Here is a 21,509-nt window from a genome sequence, read left to right on the forward strand (position 1 = left end):
ATGCTGTATGTAGAATAAGAAACAATATGACATTTAATTTCTGTTGGACAAAACGTGTTTATTTCTTGTCTGAATTCTGGGCTGCAACAATGAACTTTGTCCACAGATTGTTCTTCCTTCATGTAATGGAGGAAAAATGCAACTGTGGACACTGCATCATGTAATTTCCCCATGCATCCTCCACAGACTGACTAAACACAGCTTTGTTAGAGGCCATCTGATCTCGGCTGTCAGTCATTTGTCCCAATCAGTGCTACCTAACAATAGCAAGACCGTGCACTCAATTTGCTTACTAAATCACAATCTGTCTTACATCACTGCACCCTTCAGTAAGAGTGATAGATTTGGTGAGTGGGAAGTAACTATACTGCCACTCATCTCAGACATTTCATACTTGCAGAACTGCAGTGCGAAAGGAGGGAGGTAGTGTGGGTCGGAGGGAGGTAGGAGGGAAGTCAGTATGGAACTGATGTAGCAGAAAATCAGTTTGTAAAGTAAGCACCACTTGGTGTTAGGCTCATACTCACCCAGTTTATGGACTGCAGTTGTTCTTGTTGTTGTTATTGTCAGTCCGAATGGGGTTTGATGCAGTTCTCCAATCTGGTCTACCTTGTGGAAGCATCCTTGGCTCTCGGTAACCATTATTAAATTCATTATCATGTGTTTAAATCTGGTAGGAGGCATACCACATGGAATGACTTCAGTGCAGTCACCACCAGCAACTTCTGTGCAAATGACTGGTCAGAGAATTCTGTACTGCCTTCACAGAGTGAATAAAAGTACTTGTTTCTCATGAGGTACTGCAGTGCTGGAAGTTAAGCCGCATCCTGTTAGCAACTGACACAAGCTGAGTTCACTTTCGGAGGACTAATTCCAGACCACTGCTGTAGCCCCTCAATGAGCTATGGACATTTGTGGACGTGTTTAGTCAGATGTTTTTACCTATTTTTCCACTATTTGTTTCCATTTTAATTTCTTGTATTTCCTTTGTTTTGACTGCCATTGGGACCCTAGTTGTTGGGCTGCCCCAGTCCAGTTATGCTCTTACTCAAGTCACTACTCGACAAAAAATTCTTATTTTCAGTTTCCTCTTTATTGGATGTGTTCACATTAGTCACATTGTGTTGCTGCTGTCATAATATCAGCTTCCATCCCTGTTAGCCATGACCACAGAGATATGCATGGCCAAAATACAAAGTTGCTTCAAAATTGTCCACAGCAACTGCTCTAACAGCTTCCCAATTAAATGCTCGAATATACCAAAATGGGATAATGATGCATTGCCTGTAGTTCTGTCAAACTGTGCTCTTACAGATTACTTTAAAGACTTCAGTTTTGAAATTTCTTTTCCCCTCCAAGTGGTGTAGGACTTGCCTTATGCATGTCAAGGAATCCAAATTTACACTGCAGTTGGATTTTGTGTAAATGTTACATTAGTTTCTTGTAAAAGATGTAACAGCAGTCCCTGACAGGAATGCCTGATGTCAAGTCATCAGTACTGAGTACCACACTTGTTGATGATAGTTTTGTTGGTTAAGCTGTGTATCCAAATTGGCATATAGTTCCTTTAGTTGCTGGATATAAAATTTTCCAGTTGTTTAAACTCTCACACCATTATGCTGGTTCTTCATGCCGTCATTGTTGCTCTCTGCAGTGTTAATATGAACATGTGCTAGGCTGTTACAGTATTTGTGATTTATGATGCCGTATATCATTGCTACCAATGTCACATAGTACACTTCAAGACACCTACACTATCTTCCTTGTAAATTAGATATACTTTTCTGCATATCACCTTAACACTGTCCACAGTATGAAGTGGCTTCCGCCTAGTCATTCACTATGAAACACACAAGTCTCACTTGTTCTGTGTGTACAGGTACAAATCAGTGAGGCTGATACACTGATGCCAGTTGCCACTGATGCATTTTTACAGTAGAATGCCATCAATAGCAATTTGGATGCCTACAGTGCTATATTTCAATCACATTGCAGTCTGCTGTAGCAGTGTGAACAACAAGAGCTATTCAGTGTAGTTTGGGGGCTAACTGAGCATGTGCTAATCAACACAAAATACATAGAAAATAACTATCCAAACCCTAATCAACAATGTACCTTGAACAATCTGCTTGCATCTGTAAGAAGCTCCCTAACAGGGTAGTGTGACTCAATTGAAATGAAACCTTATGTGCTGGCCACGCATGTTAAGTATCTGTGGGCATACCCTCGACACATTAAACCTCCTTACCTCTGGGGCAGCTATTAGCATGTTGGAATCCAAAATATGAACTTTGATGAAGAATTACTCTAACACAACAACACTCTGGAACAGGTTAGTACACCCCTAAATAGACAAAGCTCATAAAATCATAATGAATTGTTGATGCCAGTGTCCTCCAGTTTTGTAGGTATGCAGTCATTACAGTACTTGCAGCTAGTTTAAAGTGTTTCGATCAGGATTCTTGGTATTCATGTGGCCCTTATGGCTTCCTATCAACATCACACTACTAATACAAAAGAAAGTGAGTCACATAGTTGTAAGCTGACACAACTCTGCTACACTACATGGCATGTCATTTGCGATGTGTGCTACGTGAACTGCTGTGGCTCAACACTTTGGGATCTGCTGGGTCTCAGTAACTTGAAATCCAATGGAGACACTATCAGAATTGTACATGACATAATTTCTCTATCTCCTAACTGTGACAGTCTGTAATTTTATAATGGTCTGTTATTCCTTTCCCCTTTCATGAGGGGTGTTCATTGCAGCAAACTAAGCTGTACCATTATTTCGGTCACTGGCAGTGTCCTTACACCAGCCTCCAAACACCAATGTTGCCTTGCTTTATGTGGGCACCTTTGTCCTTCTCTGTGACAGTGGCTGTATATGGCAGCTGTAATGAATTCAGACAATTAAAATTAAAATATTTTGTGGTTCTTCACTTGGATCATTATGCGGTTTTCATCAATCTCACTTTTATAAAATTTTACATGTATGTACTTGCCACAGCACCTGATTCCTAATCTCCATCACTATTTTAGTTTAGCAACTTCTTGACATTAAAATGAGCATGTGCAGTGAGAAGACAACCACTGCCACATATCAAGATGTTTGATTTACACTCAAATTCTGTTGATGTAAAGTTATTCAGCTTCTTAATATTTTTGCAGATGCCGCAGAAGTTGAGGCTGGAGGAGCTGTTGGCAGGTGAGATATTTGCTTTCTTCAGTAGCTTAATTACACATTAAAGTTATGACTTTAATATTTTATTAAGTGGTGCTTTATTTTTCATCTTTTTCTTTGTCATTAATATTCCATTGGTGGTGTGCTAAATAATTTTTGTGAAACAGTTTTTAAAAACTCTATACTATAACTTAACACTGGATGTTAATTATGTCATACATAATTCATACTGAAAATTGGTGGTGTTATTGTAACTACGAAAGATTAGTTACAAATGTGCAGTTGCATTGAAAATGTGTACTGTGGTAGATTGTGAGGGAAATGTGGTCAAAGAGAAAAAAGACAAATTTTTAAGTACCAAATTGACATTTAGAAATTTGTCATTGGAATGTTAAGCAAACATTACAAATAGGCACACTACGATAAGTAGTAATGAATTTTGCCACCTGACTGATGTGTGAAATAGCCTGACCCATATGGGTGCCACAGTTACTCTCAATCCCCCGCCTGCCAAGAGTGTTATTGACTACCCGGTGACAACATGCTACTGAGTACAAGGTGGCTGACTTGTTGGTGGCTTCACAACTTGTGTACTGCATTCTCGAGACCCATCTCATACTCCTCTCGCCCCCTCTACTCCCATACCAGCTTCCCTAATTTGAAAATTTTGGAGTTCCCCTTAACTTAAGTTTCACAATCCTTCCCTCAGTACTAGCCACCCCTACACTGCCCTTTCCCATGCCTAGCTCTGTACCTGTACCTGTACCTGTACCTGTACCTCCTATGTTACACCCTCTGCCACCCCATCCCCTCTATGACATTTGCATTAAATCTGTCCACCACAACTCCTCACACAGTTGGCCTGCAGGTTTATGACAATTTATCTGGTTGGCAGAGGGACAGAACGCAACAATGTTATTCCAGGCTTAGCCTTTTACTGCTTATTTCCAGATTAACCCTTTCATGGCCAATTGAACGTCTTAGGCTGATGCATAACACTGTAGTGTTTCCTACAAGTTAAAAAACTCAGACTATACATACTGAAGACTTAAATCATCATAAATAATATAATTTGTTTTGCTGTTCACTTCAGTCTGTTGGGATAACTTTCTGGATCCACAACTGTAGAAATCATGTGGTTTTGTAGCAAAGAGCCATGTTCAAAGTGTATTTTCACCCCAAAGGAAGTATGTCAAGATCATTGAACAGAGAGCAGAGAAGATGAAATCTGAGGGTGCAAGATCAGATGAAAAGGGTGGGTGCAAAATGACTTCTCAACCCAGTTGTTCTATAGTGTTTGTTGCCAGTCTAGCAGAATGCTGGTGACTGTTACTGTGGAATAGCACCACTTCACACAGTCTTCCTGGATGTTGTTCTGGGACTATATCTGCAAGATGTCTGTTGTTGACAATAAATACCAACAGGAAAGTTACACCTCATTGTACACCATATGGTCAGCTACATCTACATCTACATGATTACTCTGCAGTTCACATTTAAGTGCTTGGCAAAGGGTTCATCCAACCACAATCATACTATCTCTCTACCATTCCACTCCCGAACAGCGCATGGCAAAAATGAACACTTAAACCTTTCTGTTGGAGCCCTGATTTCTCTTATTTTATTTTGATCATCATTCCTACCTATGTAGATTGGTCTCAACAAAATATTTTCGCTTTCAGAAGAGAAAGTTGGTGATTGAAAATTCATAAATAGATCTCGCCGCAATGAAAAACGTCTTTGTTTTAATGACTTCCATCCCAACTCGCATATCATATCTGCTATTCTCTCTCCCCTATTACGTGATAATACAAAACGAGCTGCCCTTTTTTGCACCCTTTCGATGTCCTCCGTCAATCCCACCTGGTAAGGCTCCCACACCCCGCAGCAATATTCTAACACTGGACCTCTGCACAATATCCATAACATTATCTTGTGTGGATGCTCAAAAGTCTATGTGGCACTGCTGCTCTGTTTGGACTAAAGCATTCCTTTCCGTTCTTTCTCTTATATTAGCATAAAAACAAAATTTCTAGTCATCAGTAACAATACAGGTTAGAAATGGTCAGTGGTATTCACCCACTAATCAAGAACAAGCAAGAGGGTAATGTACATACGGCCAACCACTGATTTATATGGTTTGGCATGTGGTACCGGTACGATTTATTGTTGAACCTTCTCCTTTGTATTCAAATGCTGCACAGTGACGGAATGGTCATACTTCATCACATTTTCTGGTTCTTGAGTGCAATGATGTGCATCATCGTGGATTAATGCATCCAGATGATCTTCATCAAATGCTGAAGGTCTTTCTGAAAATGGAGGGTCAATAATGTCAAAACAATCATCCTTTAAATTAGAAAATCTTTCCTTGCCATGCTCTGGCCCATGGCATTATCCCCATACACGGTGAAAACGTTACCATTGAAACCACATATTCATAAACACCACTGTTCTCATTTTGCCCACTTAGCTATTTTAAATTAAAATGTAGCAGTGCTTTGTGTCAACATAATATTCATAGAATGACAATTTACCTAAAAGAATGTGTCCACATTAAGTGAGAACAAGGTAATGTACTTCGTAAAATTGGTGGAAAAGACAACTGTATCCTTTGATCCCTAGGCATATGACCTTATCTTAGATCACATGTAATGCCCCCAACAACACAAAACACAATGATGGGAAAGGCTGACTTAAAGCATACATTGTGTGCTCACTCTTACATTATTGGTATCGGCTGCATAAGTAACAATAACACAGTGCACAGTGTTCACTTAAGACGTCTCTCTGTTTTTGCTCCCAACATTTAATGCTCTAATGATGTACAACATCATAATGCATTGATGGTGGGTGGTTTGAATAAAAAATATGTACAAATGAAATGAGCTTCGTGACAAGGCTGAAGATATATCGGTACATAGGACACTGCATAGAACTGTATGGAACATTGTAGATGTAACTGTAGATGTGCTCCAAGGAAGTGTGTGGGGCCCTCGATATTGATGTTTTATATTAATGACATCACAGACATTCTTCTTCTTTTTGTTTTTCTGTTTGGGGTATCAAATGACCACATACTAATTTCAATGCTTCCTCCTTTGTTCTTCTTCCAGGTTTCCTTTGTCTTCACTATCTATCCTTTTTTCTTCCTCAGACCATTCTGACCCTGTCTTCCTCTTCTTCTTCCTGCCTTGGAATGCTTCCATTTGCAACACTTTCTTCTTGAAATCCTATCATTGTGCTGGGTCTTTTCCTTGTATTTCTTTCCAAATCTTTCCTAACTACTTGAATCTGTCCTGTTGTTGACATCTTGTCCCAAAGATGCTTAACAATCTGTTTTGTTAACTTGTTGCTGTTCACTCTGTATAAATGTCCAAAAAATAATAGTCAGCTCTTCTGCAGCATTTCAATTGTTTTTCCTATGCTGCAATATACTTCATTACTTCTTAATAATCATACTCATGGATTTCCTAGCAGCCTGAGTATTTTTCAAATGATTCTTAATTCTAGGACTTGAAGATTGTATAATTCATAATTCAACATTAAACATTCACTTGCACAGAGACATTCTGGTTTTACTACTTTGCTGTAGTGCTGTATTTTCAAATTTTTAGACACACACATCTTGTTGTAAATGTTCATGTTTATATCATATGCTTTCTCCATTTTACATACTATTTTGTCTACAGCAAATATTTTTGAAGCCATTGCCTTGAATCTTTCCTCCCAAATATTTAAATTTATAAACCCTCTTTATCAGTTCATTATCTGTTACTAGGATTTCTGGGTCATTTTTTTATGTTTGCCCTAAAAATTTTTTTCTACAGAAACTTTTGAAGCTGCTTTGTTAGGTATTCCTTCTAAGAGGTTGATTTGTATTTCTGAATTTGTTATATTTTTATAAAGAATGGCATAATCATTTGCAAATACTAGACACTGAATTTCAGTAGCTCTCTTTCCTGAAGTCTCCAGTCTCATTGTGACAGCTTATGTTCTTTGCCTTTTGTTTCAATTATCTTACTATGTCCTCTAAGATGCAGTTGAGGTGGCATGGAAACATGTTGTCACCCTGCATTTCACCTGTTATTTTGAGTGCCTTAGGTGTTTCACACCAAAACTTTACTTATGCTTCAGTGTGTGGGTGTTTCACGAATAAGGTTTGCTAGTTTAGTGTAATGCCAAGTTCTCGAGTCACTTTACCCACTGTTTACCTGTCAATCAAATGCTTTTCTAAAACCTGTAAATGTTAAAACTACGTCTTAAAATTCGTATGGACTAAAAGTTGAAATTCTGTTCTGAGCCAGATTTGATATTTCTAAATCCACTCTGATATTCTCCCAAATGGCTGTCAAGTGTTACTTCTACCTTGTTTAGTAATATTGTAAAAAATATAACACAGCCCACCGGCAACAGATATATACCTGTGCAATTATTTAGATAATGCCTATGACTTTTTTGTACACAGGATGGATAGGAGCCACTTTCCAGTCTTCTGGAATCTTTTGTTTTCCATATTTCTTCAGACATAATCTGAAGGTTAGTTGTCATTTCTGCTTGACACCAGCTATGGTTGAGATGATTTTATTTCTTCTCCACTGGCTTTGTTGTTTTTCAGGGCTTTTGTTTGTTTGCTGTAGGTGGTAGACCTGCTTCCATGTTTTCATCAAATATCTGGAAATTCTAGCTAACAATTCAGTTATCTGCAGTTCAAGAATTGATCAAAGTACTTTCTTAGTAATTTACATGAGTGGTTATTGCTTAGACCTATTTTACCATTTTCGTCTCTGATGTAAATACATTGGAGCATGATAGCCCTTTTTGAATAAAACCATGACTGTATGTATGAGAGCATTTTTTCTGCTGTAGTACACAGTGATTCTTTTTTATTGCTAATTATGATTCTCGTGTCATCTGCAAATAGTAGAATTTTGACTGGGCTATCTGGAGCCTGTATGTCATTGATAAAAACTAGAAATAACAATGAGCCCAGAATGCTGCCCTGAGAAACAACTATTTAAATTTGTTTTGGTTCAGATATGGGTTTAAAATTGTGAAGATTCTTGGATGACCTCAGCTCAACAACTTGTGACCTGTTTTGCAGATAGGATTCAAACTAATTTTTAACGGTACCCCTGATGCATATTGCTTCAAGTTTCCCTAGTAATATGACATTGTTCACAGTATTGAAGGCTTTGGCTCAATCTAGATTAATTCCAACAACCAGTTTATTTGACTCAAAATTTCTTACTATTTCTGTGCAATATGGCTGTTTCTGTACTGTGCCATGTTGACTGTTATTTATTAGTTTATGTTTTTCTAGATATTTTGTAACCCTGATTTTCATAAATTCCTCAAGTATTTTGGAGACGTATGGGAGGAGAGATATAGGTTGGTAATTTTCTATTTTATGTCTGTCACCATTTTTGTATAGAGGTATCACTTTATAGATTTTTAGTTTATCCGGAAATATCTCTTCACTAAGGGACAAGTTTGCTATGTGCACTATAGGTTCGACAACACGTGGAGCAATTTTTTAATTATTGATACAGGTACATCATCCAAACGAGAGGACAATTTGGATTTCAAGCATTTAATGACTTTTAGAACTTAATGCTCGTCTGATGGGATTGCCATCATGCTGGTATTTACCATTGGACACATCACTGTTAATTGTTGCTTAAAGTAAGGGGAATATTAACAAAATAATTGTTTACATTGTTTGCCATGGCGTTTTTTCTATGGGGATATTTTCGTTATTTTTTAGATGGATCTCCTGTTCTTTAGTTTGACCCAAATTTTTTTCTTTTTTTTTTTTTTTTACCTCATCATTCTGGACTTGTTACTAGCCTGCCTTATTAATCTATCATTACTTAATAATTTTGCTTTTGATATTACTTTGCGGTAAGTCTGTTTGTATGTTCTCACATACTCAACAAACTGCTGATCATGACATGTTTTTAACTTTAAACTTAGTAATATCATGGTTTCACTTGATATTTTAATTCCGGATGTACTCCAGGTCCTTTTGGATCCAGATGATCTGTAACTCAAAAGCTTTTTTGGGAAGCACATTTCAAAGTATGCCATAAAAGTGGAAGCAAATGTATTGCAAGCATCATTTGTGTTTGTTTGTGCCAAGACCTCTGGCCAAACTGCATTTTTAACATTATTTTTGAACTGATTACAATTTTCAGTAGAGAAAAATCATTTGTGCTCCTTTTTATTTTCCCCTCGTTGGGAGTTGCAGTGAGATTAAAGGTTAGTGCACTATGATCTGATAATCCTATATTCACATTTGCAACTGCAACTTCATGTGTGACCACATTTGAGAAGATGTTATTTATTAGGCTTTCACTGGAATCTGTTGTTCTAGTGGGAACTGATACGTGGGGAAACAAGTTGAAGCTTTTAGTAGTCTAAAAACTTGTATTTTACTGAACTCTGGACCAATAGATTAATATTAAAGTCACCACAAAGAATTATGGCAGAGTTCTCATTTGAGAAAATTGTCAAGCAATTCTTCCAAATTCTTAAGAGAGACTTCAGTATCTCCAGATGATGATCTGCAAATTGCTGTAACAATTACTTTTTTTCTATGATTAATGGTTTAGCCTCATATCTTAACTTAAATTTAAGTTTGGGATTTAGATAAATGCATACACCACCACCTTTGACATTTTGCCTATAGTACTGACTGGCAAGTTTGTAATATGTGTGACCAAAAGGACTTAAACTATATCTGTACATTGTATAAGGCTCAGTCACAACTTCTGTGCATGTCTATGACAGGTGGTGTGTTCAGCCTATCAAGTTAGGCTGTGGTCTCCTGATCTCACATTTTGTGCTCGCTTACTCAGTTGTGCAGGACTCTGACACTTGTCTCACTCCTCTGTCAACACAGCTTCCCTTTCATGTCGTTTGTCCCCTAACACTGCAGTCAGGTGTCATGTGGTGTAACTATTTAATACAATGATGTATTATATTCTGTACCTTATCTTCTATACTTCTTCTCAAACTCTGTTTACTTTAAAATTCAAAATTGATGCCTTTGACGCATCACATTTTTATAAATAATTTACTATGTCACTTTTGACTTAACAAATTATTTATCCCCTTCATCATCACACTCGTGAACTACACTAAAAGATCACCTTCATTCAGTATAAAAGAGACACTCACAATAATTTTGAAGGTTCCTCTTCTGTGTCTCACAACATACATCAGTTGTTGAAACAACTCCTTTGGCAGCCTATTGTTTTATAGGACCGTGTGGTGACCCCACAGAATACTTATTTTTACACATGTAGTTTGGCACCCAAAGCTGCTGCGATAGCTGTACAGTGCTGAAGGTGCATATTGTCCCCTGATGTAAGTCACCACACACAAAATAGAAATAACACTAATGAACAATATCTGTACATCTATGTTTGACATGTTGTTTTCTATTGCTCTTATCATAATGTGTACACAAAACTTCTTTCAAAATGGCATTCATTGATAAGAAGTCATTGATATGTGCATCTCTCCTCTGGAGTGGTACGTACAAGCACAGTCTGTGAACATGGCGCCCAGTGAACATAGTCCAAAGTTTTTTAAAATTTTTTTTCCTATATGCCATGAATGTGGATTTCTTTTTGTAACTATGGCTTCAGAGATTGGTTATAGCCTCAGTACATCATTGTCCATGATAAAATACGCAAATTTACCCTCAATTGCAGCCATAATTTAAGAGCATGTCACTAAAGTGAACATAAAGTACTTGAAAAATGTTTTCCTCTCTGTGTGTACAATAGTATCCAGTGCAGAACCACAGCGGCTGCGGACACCCGAGCCTGGAACCAGTACTGGGGCTGAGGACATATGTGCAGTGAAGTCACCTGGTGAGTAAGAGTAAATTTACATGGAATTGCAGCCTTAACTAAAGCAGTACATAAAGTACTTGAAAGATGTTTTCCTCTCTGTGTGTACAATAGTATCCAGTGCAGAACAACAGCGGCTACGGTCACCAGAGGCTGGACCCAGTACTGCAGGTGCAGCGAAGTCACCTGGTGAGTAACAGTAAGAGCCCACTGTGGCAGGCTTACATTCCTGCTCTGTACACTAGAGAATCAAATGTATCTGGACACCTATTAGTGGACATTAAGATTTTGTGTTCTCCTTTGAGGACTTGAACTCTTCTGGGGACACTTTGACATTTCGAAATCTCTGTGGGTGGATGCCAGCCCATTCTTCCTTGATAGCTGATACCAGACAAGGTAGAAATATTGGACACAGGGTATGGAGTGAAAATGCCATTTATAACTAATCCCTAAGATGATCCATTGCTATCAGGTTGGAACATCGGCAGGCAAGCCTTCTTCAGGAATACCACTGGTTATAAGCCTTTGCCTAACAATGCTGATCCATGAGAGGTACAAGTGTTGAGCTGATCAAATCGGTCATTGTCTGTGAACTGTTCCTCTGCTGTGTATAGTACACAATACTGTCAAATATGTACTTACCCTTCTGCATTTATCATATCCTGAAGTACAATAAGGGGAGAACAAGTTAAAGAGGAGAAATTGCATATTGTTACACTGCCTGCTCTGCACTGCATTGTTGGCAGTAGAGGTAATGGCAGATAATGTTCACTTAGTAGTCACCACATCCAAATTCTTCCGTCAGATACCCACAGAGTATAGCACTGTTTGTCACTCCAAATCTCGTTTCCACTCATCCACTCACCAGCAGTCATAGGTTTTTATGCTACAGTCAGTGTGACTTTATGTTGAACAGAAATATGTTGTTTCCAGAAGCTGTTCAGCCATTGTAACCAGTTTTTCTAACTCCCTGTACACAGCCATTTCCTTAGCGGGCTCCTAGCTGCACTTCAAAACTGAAGAGTGACTGCAGCAGCTAACTGCAAGCTGGTTTTTACTATTTCCTACCACAATGATAGAAGCACTTGTCCATCAGCATACTGTGTGTGCCTGGACTTCATGTAGCATTGGTTGTTCCTTCACATTTTCACTTAACTGTCACATCGCTGACAGCTGACTTGGGCAAGTTTGGAAGGGCTGAAATGCATCCCTGTGTTAATTATTCAGGTGTAATGCAAAGAAAAGTCCATGTTCAGTGTACTCAGATCCCTGGCTGATGAATTCTGCTTACAAAACAGTATTACCTGCCACTTCCTATAACATATATGACGGCAGTATCTGTTGCCAAAAGAACAATTGCCATGGATAACCATGCAGCTTTGCTAGAAATGAAATGATAATTAAATGGATGGAGCGTTTGCCATGTAAGCAGGAGATCCCAGGTTCGAGTCCCGGCCGGATCACACATTTTCAACATTTCCCCAATGAAGTACATCACCGCCTGTTTGCAGCTATGGTGTCCATTTAATTATCATTTCACTTCCTATAATAGTAGCTCCACCTCTCATTGAATTAAAATTCTCAGTTGCCCGTTACATAAGGGTGCCCAGGTATTTTGATTGGATAGTGGGTTTATAGTTCTTATCTATGTGATTTCTGCAACCCCTTAGTCAGTCCACCATACACAATTGAATTAGAATCCAGAAATCACAATATATTTTGCTATATTTATGTTTTTGAATATTGAGGACTTTGATTTGGGGCGAGTATTTACTGACTTACAGAAATACAAAGTTTGCCTATATAGCTGTGGAAATATGTGTGCTGAGAATTACAGGGAGGGAAAAGGAAACAGAAAAATGGACAGGGAACAGGCAGGAGTAGGAGATGTAGTGGGGAGGTAGTGGAGATGAATGATAAATGTAGTGATGGAGTGAGTGACAGATAGGATAAGACAATTACATGCTCCTATCCTAGAGAGGTGAGTGGGGGGAACATTGAGGTGACAGTCTGGTGAGAGGCATTGAGTGGATATCAGGCTACTTGGACTACAAGCTGCAATGCCTGTAGCTTGAGACCAGAATACCAGGAGAAGCAGGGAAGAGGCTTAATCAAACAGTGGGACTCCAATGAATGAATGATGTGAGTAGAAGAAACTGAGGATGATTTGTATTTCAAAACTGAACATTTTTGTACAACCTACTAGGGTAGTAACTTAAATGGAAACATTGGGGTGTGAATCTAGTTTATAAATGGTCATAGCTGATGCGTTCAGCACTACCATAATTTATTTGATACTAACATTTTCAGGGGCTCCCTTAACCTTTCTGTGGTCAATCAGACATAAAGGTCCTGCCAAAATGTTTGTTTCAGAATCTGCACAACCATAGGAATGTCCCATTTCATTGTGTACTGTAATCTGTTGTTCAGTTTATGTACAATTAGAACCCAGAAGCTGACAGGTGATGCTAGAATGTGTTTTTTTCTTTGTTGGTACAGAAGTGAGTACAGTATGTTTTGTAGAAGGAGCTTCCTATCTTTGGCTTAGTTGTGGATGGCAAAGACAGTGTAGATATTATTTATCTTTGTTACATTATTTGCTAGGTATATACTATTTGACATATATATTCACTGATAACTCATTCTTGAAGAAAACTGATGTCTGTGCCTTGTAACTAAAATTAATGCATGTCTTTATTAATGAAAATCATATCAAAATCGTAACTGTAGTTGGAAATCTACCACCACAAATGTACAGATACTGTTCTTTTGATGTACTGTTTTTCTTCTTTCTCATGAGATAGTGTACTGGAGACATTTGTTTTCTTTTCCTTATTTTGTCTTGAATGTCTCAATAGTTTCTTGGAATTAATTGTTTACAATTATTTATGGAGCTGTCTTTTGAATTACGGGGAGGGTGGTTATGAAGAATCCAGTCAGCAGAAATAAGGTTTCTATGATCTACTTTATAACATATGAAAGCCGATCACCTCTGAAATGAAGGTGCTGGGAGTGTATAGTAGAGTGAAAACAACTGAAGCATGTGGGATGAATGTGTCAATGCTTTTGGAGAGAATGGCTGATAATACAGTATCACTTCCTGTTCACTAGATTTGTCTCTGGTGCCAGTACCTTTGTTCATAAAATATTTCCCATCAAGACTTTCACTACAGTTTGATCCCAGACCAATCTGTTCGTCTTTCTGCCTCACCTCTCTACAGGGAGTCCAGCAGGGAGCTGCCTTGCCCCATCTGCCACCCACACTCGTGGTCATATGTCCCACCTAATGTGGATGATCCATGCACAAGGAGAGAGATGTGCTCAGGTAGCCATGAACTTTAGAACATCATTGCAACACAGAAGGCACATGATAATGTTGGGCAAGTGAAACAGCTTCCTAGTGCAAGCAACATCAAAATACTCCTGATATGCTGTAAGGTTGTCACTAATATGAGCTAAGCTGAGCACTGCAAGCTGCACTGATGATGTCCTAGATTCCAATGTTGCTGTGCTCAGAGGAAAAGTTTTGACTGTAACAGCAGCCAAAAGTATGAACTGTCATCCCCATGGAAGAGATGGCAGTGTCATCCATGAGGCACACACCTGGAAGAAAAATACAGAAATTGGGCCAAGACATCAGTAAGGAGGGATGATGATGTGGAATGGTGCAGGCAGAAAGATACCAGGATGAAAGAAAGAAGTGGCACAAGGCATTTGAACACGGAGCAAAACCATTGAAACACTATGCAGAAGCACTTGAACACAGAGATGAAGGCTACCTAATGGATCACAAGACACTGGTAAAAAGCTTCCAGAGACGGAAAAGGAATTATAAAAGCACTAGAAGAGAGATGTTCCTGAGTGGACAAGAGGAAGAGTGTTTCATTGCGGCACAGATGGTACATGCCAACATGAAGCAAATGAAACAACTTTCTGATGAAGGCAAGGAAGAGAATGCCCTGATGCATGAAAAGATTGCCACTAATATGAAAACTATTCTTGAAGCTTCCAGTTGAGCACTCTGTCTGTAACAACTGACAAACCCTGCTGTAGGTTGCACTGGCAATGCCAATATTGTGGGCTGCATTCTTATTAATATAGTCATGCATTCCAAAGTAGATAGTTGATGTTGAGTCTGGAACTTGGGTTGGCTGGTGAGCCACTGCACATTTCGCTACAAAGGCTATTTAGTGGAGAAATACTGTTAAGTTGTCCAGTGTCGCATGGCTCCAGGGCGGAAACCATGCAGTGGCTGTCATTGGCAAGATCCGCTGCACTGAGGGTGAGTTTCGGTTTCAAGCCTGTTAAGATGCCAGCAACTGACATAACTCTGTTGTGTGGCATAAGGCAGGATTGTAAAGCACCAGCCAGATGCTACACCACCCACTTCCACCTCATTCCTATTATGTCTCCTAATCCATCCTGTTCCCATACGCATCAGATTTTCTTTCTGTCTCACCTCTACAAAAAATCCACCTGAGAAATAATTTGCCTCACCTGCCACTCATTCTCCTCACTACTTGTACCCATCTGTAAGTAAAGAAAGGAGTGTTACATTGAATGTGTTTGATGTGGCATTATTACTGCACAAACAGAAAAAATGTGGTAAGTGATAAACATTTTTGCTATTACTTTCTGTGGGGTATCTGTGAGAGAAATTCATGATAATTTAAAATTATTGGTGAAGTTTTCTGCAAAACACTAAGTGCTCTCATTGCCAAATACTGGATGAATATAATGTCGGTACATGAATGCAATTAGTGAAGGTGCATAAACAAGCTTACACACAGTTCCTAGATGTTAAACGTGACACTGTGTTAACTGTGTAACATAAGATTGTATGTTTTATTAAGCAGATTTTAAAATTTGATCAATAATTATGTGAAATGATGACAATAAACATTTATTTGTCCTTGCCAGTCTTCAGATAGCAAGCGTGCAACCGGAATAAAGTTCTGGCTTTCTGGAACTCGGTACTATTGATGGTTGTTTATAATTGAATAGATTAGATGCTCAATTATACACTGATCCGTACTTTTTCTACAAGATAGAAACAATTGATTCTGTTCTTTATCAGGTCATGTTAAACACACTTAGTTTATCACTAGTTTGTTTTACTTGTGCAGATAAAGTACTTTTTATATTAACATGCAAATTCTTTTTTTGTCCATCAGGCCCTGCTGAGGAGGAAGGCACGCGTCCCATCGCTCAGGTGAGTGAAAGTAGTGGATGCACGTATGGGACTAGCAGAGCAAGTGTGATTTTCACCAGTAGCGTATAGAGTTTGGTTCTGTGGCATGTAATGAACCCCACACTGCTTCCTGTCCTCCTCCCAGGGTGAGGACATATTTCATCAGCTCAGGGCTTTGAACCGTTAAAATACTTCCTCCTATTCTGAGCTACTCTGCACACTACCAACTTGCTTAATCAAATAAACTCTTTTATTAATATCCTATTCATCTCCATTTCAGTCTCATTGCGTCTCCCATGGCAGTCTGTTTCCTGACATCACAAACTTTGCAACTTTTTTAGTACTGTTAACTGAAATGCTATCTCAAGTGTAAATTACCTGATAAATGAACCAAAAAATATCTCAAAGACCACTCATATACTGGCTCTTAATTGAAAACAAGTAACTCTCTTTAATTATTAATGTCAAGTCATGTGACATTGGTTAGTGTACAGAATCTTACTGACAGCTCAACTTCATCTTCGTTCTCCTGATGTAATGGCAGTTGTCATGATGCTGACAGTTCTAGGGGGAAGGCACATTGCTGAACAAGAATGAGACAGCAAGGAATAAACCCATGGACTGGTTGTTTGTGTTGCCATCATCATTTGTCCCCCCAGGGGATCCACAACTCTTTTGTGGATACGTGCGTAGCGAGCACGGGGCCCCGAGCTAATGTGGCCTTCCTTCCTTTCCGGGCTGCATACCTTCCCTTTCCGCATCCTTCCCCATCCCCTGTCTTCACCCCCCCCCCCCTCACCTCTGGCTCTTTCCTTCACTTTCTCCCCCTCTGGGAGTATGGTTTGCGCCTACGTCCGGAGACGGACGCTTGTAAATGTACCGCATTCTTCTTCTTCCTTGTTTGTATGTCTTCTTCCTTCCTTTGTCCTTCTCCTTTCCTTACCTCTTCTCTTTACCCTTTTCTCCGCTGCGGCGTTTGAGACCCCCTCTTCTTTCCTTTCCCTTTCTCTTTCTTCCTCCCTGTGCGTGTCTGAAGGCCGACCCACGCACTTCCATGCGTAGCCGGTGACGGGGTAACGCGTAATTCCCCGCCCCGGGTAGACAGGTAGGACACGTACGTACCCCCTGGTAAAGGCCAGGCCCAGGGAGGGGTGATTACCCGAGCTGATACCTTCCGAAAGTGCCGATTGGTCCCTCCGTCCGTTTGTCGGGAGGTGTGACCTGAGGTGTGAACAATCACCTAAGGCGGGTGTGCCCTCGGTGAGGTCCCCCACAAGGGAGGAGTGCGCCATCGGAGACGCCGGTAATCATGGGGGATTCTTCCGCAATGGTTTCCTCACCTTCCACTATGTCTGCTCACAAACGTAAGTTCACTGAGTCTCAGCCACAGACGGTTCTTCCATCGTTGCCACAGTTCCTTGTTGTTTCTCAGTCTGACGAAGGTCACGACTTTTCCACGGTCAACCCTTTCATTATTCAGAAAGGTGTCGACGCAATTGCGGGTCCTGTAAAGTCTTGTTCCAGATTACGGAATGGTACCCTGTTGTTAGAAACACACAGTGCCCTCCAGGCTCAAAAATTGCTGCGTACTTCTCTGCTCCACACCTTCCCTGTCCGGGTGGAACCGCACCGTACCTTAAATTCCTCGCGTGGAGTAGTTTATACACGCTCCCTCGATGGATTGTCTGACGAAGAAATTCAGCACTACCTGTCTGACCAGGGCGTCACCGCTGTTCGTCGGGTTATGAAAAGGGTTGACTCGAACATCATTCCAACCCACACTGTCTTCTTGACATTTGACAAAGTTCAACTCCCATCAAAAATCAAAGCAGGCTATGAGATAATTTCCGTTCGCCCTTATGTCCCAAACCCTACGCGTTGCTATCGATGTCAGCGGTTCAATCACACCAGCCAGTCCTGTTCCAATCCGGCCAAATGTGTTACGTGTGGCAAGGATGCCCATGAGGGTGCTTGTCCACCTCCATCCCCACACTGCATCAACTGTACGGGTGACCACGCTGCTTCCTCTCGAGATTGCCCCGTTTTTAAGGATGAAAAGCTCATCCAGGAAATAAGAGTGAAGGAAAAGGTGTCGACCTTTGCTGCTCGAAAGTTACTCGCCAGTCGACAACCCACCGTGCCTCAGAAAGGAAAATACAGCACTGTCCTTGCTTCTCCTCGGCCAACAAAGGAGGCGGCCACGCAGACTTGCGACCTCACATTTCGTACCACGGTCGTCAGATCGGCCAGCGCAAAGATCGCCTGTTCAACCTCACCACTTTCGCCTGCCCACTCTATGGCCCACCCTTCGTCGGGTTCTGCTAAATCTCCAGCCCAAAAGACAGACGCCAAGTCTTCGAAAGAAGAGCATTCTCGTGAAGAGTTTTTACATACTGCAACTTCACAACCATAGGTTCCTCCTTCATCTAAACATCATACCTCCAAGAAGGCTACGAAGAAACACAGTTCCTCTCCTTCTCCGCCAAGGCGTGTCCCAACTACAGGACCACCTGGCGGAAATCGCCCTCGGCCATCTTCCGTGTCACCGAGGCGCACTGCTGGTGGCCGGTCAACTGGCCGATCGTTGGTGGCAGGAGCTGCTCCTGACCAACCTATGGATCAGGATCTTCTGCCTTCGACTGAATGCCATTCCATGCTGTCGGTCGCAAGTTCTGAGCAGTCGTTGAGTTGACAGCGACCTTGGTCACATTCCTCCATTTTCTGTTCACCCTATGTCCATTATCCACTGGAATATCCGCGGTATTCGAGCCAATCGGGATGAATTGTCGATCCTCTTACGATCCTACTCGCCGGTCATCTTCTGTCTTCAGGAAACAAAGCTGCGTCCCCATGACCGCTTTGTTCTCCCTCATTTTCAGTCCGTCCGATATGACCTCCCCTCTGTTGAAGGCACTCCAGCCCATGGAGGACTCATGATTCTGCTCCATGATACTCTCCATTATCACCCAATCCCCTTAAACAGTTCCTTCCAAGCTGTCGCCGTCCGTCTTTCCCTTTCTGGATACACGTTCTCTCTATGTACGGTATACATTCCATCGTCTACACCACTGGCACGAGCTGATCTCCTTCATCTTCTTGATCAGCTTCCACCCCCCTATTTGCTGGTTGGGGACTTCAATGCCCACCACCCGCTTTGGGGATCTCCACATCCTTGTCCACGTGGCTCACTATTGCTAGACGTCTTCCACCAAGCGGATCTAGTCTGCCTCAACACTGGGGTCCCCACGTTTTTGTCTGCCTCCACGGCAAATTTCTCTCATTTGGACCTTGCGGTCGGTACTGTTCCGCTAGCCCGGCGCTTCGAATGGTTCGCCCTTGATGATACACACTCGAGTGACCACTTTCCATGTGTCCTTCGACTGCAGCCTCAACTGCCATATCTGCGCTCGCGACGCTGGAAGTTTGCCCAAGCCGATTGGACACTTTTTTCGTCTGTAGCGACATTCGATGACCGTCGCTTTCCCAGCGTCGACGATGAGGTCACACATTTTACCGACGTTATTCTCACAGCTGCGGAACGTTCAATACCACGCACCTCCGAATTGCCCCGGTGCCCCCCAGTTCCTTGGTGGAACGAGGCATGCCGTGACGCACTACGTGACCGGCGACGTGCTCTTCGCATTTTCCGTCACCATCCAACTTTGGCCAACTGTATCCGATATAAGCAGCTCCGTGCGCGATGCCGTCGCGTCATCCGCGATAGCAAGAAGGCAAGCTGGCAATTCTTTATTAGCTCATTTAACACCTTCACTCCCTCCTCGGAAGTTTGGAGTCGGCTTCGACGGTTCTCAGGCGCGCCTAGTTTCTCCCCGGTCTCTGGGCTCACTGTCGCGCATGATACCTTAGTGGATCCCGTCGCAATTTCTAACTCATTGGGTCAGCACTTTGCTGAGATTTCAAGCTCTTCAAATTACCCGCCAGCGTTTCTCCCGAAGAAACGTGCAGCGGAAGTGCGACATCTTGCTTTCTCCTCTCAAAATCGCGAAAGCTACAATACTGTTTTCTCCATGCGCGAACTCCAACATGCACTCTCTTCTTCTCGCTCCTCCGCCCCAGGACCGGATGGTATCCATGTCCAAATGTTGCTGCATTTATCAATCCATAGCCTGCGCTACCTCCTTCGCCTTTATAATCGAATTTGGACCGACAGTACCTTTCCCAGGCGATGGCGGGAAGCTATTGTCGTTCCCGTTCCGAAACCTGGAAAGGACAAACATCTCCCCTCTAGCTATCGCCCCATTTCTCTCACGAGTAGTGTCTGTAAGGTTTTGGAGCATATGGTGAATTACCGTTTAGCTTGGTGGCTGGAATCCCGCAGTCTTTTAACACCAGCCCAATGCGGATTCCGACAACATCGTTCTGCCGTTGACCATCTTGTTGCTCTCTCCACTTATATCATGAACAATTTCCTCTGGAAACGCCAAACGGTAGCAATATTTTTTGATCTGGAGAGAGCATACGATACCTGTTGGAGGACAGGCATCCTCCGCACACTGTTCTCTTGGGGCTTTCGAGGCCGGCTGCCCCTTTTTCTTCGCGAATTTATGGCAGAGCGCACATTTAGGGTGCGGGTGAACACTACTCTATCCCGTATTTTCTCCCAAGAAAACGGGGTACCCCAGGGCTCCGTGCTGAGTGTTGTACTGTTTGCCATTGCCATTAATCCAATTATGGATTGTCTCCTTCCTGATGTCTCGGGCTCCCTCTTTGTGGACGATTTTGCGATCTACTACAGCTCTCAACGGACCAGCCTTCTTGAAAGACGCCTTCAAGGATGTCTCGATCGCCTCCACTCGTGGAGCATCGAAACCGGCTTCCGTTTCTCACCCAGTAAGACCGTTTGTGTTAATTTTTGGCGACGTAAGGAGTTTCTTCCGCCCTCCTTACTTCTAGGTCCTGTCACCCTTCCGTTCTCCGACGTCGCTAAATTCTTGGGTCTTATGTTTGACAGAAAACTGTGCTGGTCCTCCCACGTTTCCTATCTTTCGGCTCGCTGTCTGCGTTCCCTTAACACCCTCCGTGTCCTGAATGGCACCTCTTGGGGAGCGGACCGAGTGGTCCTTCTCCGCCTCTATCGCGCCTTAGTGCGCTCGAAATTGGATTATGGAAGCATAGTCTACTCCTCTGCTCGGCCGTCTATTCTTCGGCGTCTCGACTCTGTCCACCACCGTGGATTACGTTTAGTGTCTGGAGCTTTTTACACCAGCCCTGTGGAAAGCCTTTATGCTGAGACTGCTGAACCTCCGCTATC

The sequence above is a fragment of the Schistocerca piceifrons genome, chromosome 2, assembly GCF_021461385.2.
Source record: "Schistocerca piceifrons isolate TAMUIC-IGC-003096 chromosome 2, iqSchPice1.1, whole genome shotgun sequence".
Lineage (NCBI taxonomy): Eukaryota > Metazoa > Arthropoda > Insecta > Orthoptera > Acrididae > Schistocerca > Schistocerca piceifrons.